Source organism: Penaeus vannamei, chromosome 9 (assembly GCF_042767895.1).
Source record: "Penaeus vannamei isolate JL-2024 chromosome 9, ASM4276789v1, whole genome shotgun sequence".
Lineage (NCBI taxonomy): Eukaryota > Metazoa > Arthropoda > Malacostraca > Decapoda > Penaeidae > Penaeus > Penaeus vannamei.
Window position 1 is genome coordinate 846495 of NC_091557.1, and position 777 is coordinate 847271.

Genomic DNA, 777 nt, shown 5'->3' on the forward strand with positions numbered 1-777 from the left:
GTGTGTTTGTAAGTGTGTGTATGCGTGTGTGTGTGTGCATGTGTGTGTGTGTGTGTTGCATGTGTGTGTGTGTGTGTGTACATGTGTGCGTGTGTGTGTGTGTGTTTGTAAGTGTGTGTGTGTGTGTGTGTACATGTGTGCGTGTGTGTGTGTGTGTGTGTGTGTGTGTGTGTGTGTGTGTGTGTGTGTGTGTGTGTGTGTGTGTGTGTGTGTGTGTGTGTGTAGAATAAATCCTCATCCCATAACTCCTTCGCGAGAGGAGCCCAGACGGCGCTTCCGAAGAAGGGATTAACATTTAAGACGAAACGGAACTTAGACAAAGATAAGATAAGATAAAGAGCAAGAAAGAAACGCGAACAAAAGAAGAAGGAACAATGAAAGAAGAGAGAGAAAAAAAGCGATAAAGAGGAAGAATGTATGAAAGGAAAAGAGATAAAGAGGAAGATATAAAAAAAATATGAGGAGGCGCATGGAGGAAGAAAATTGAAAAAAAGAGATGAAAGGAGGAAGAGCGAGAATAAAAACGGGAATGCAGATCGTAACAGCGGCAAAGGTAAGAAAGGGAGGAAGGGAGAAACGGAGAAAGGAAGGGAGCGAGAAAAGGAGAAGTGGAGGAATGGAGAAATCAAGAAAGAGAGGAAACGAAAAAAAAAATCAAGGAAAGGGAAAGGGAAGGGGTGAGAATAAGAGAAGCGGAGGAATGAAGAAATCGAGAAAGGGAGAAAGCGAGAAAGGGAAGGGGTGAGATTAAGAGAAGTGGAGGAATGAAGAAAGCGA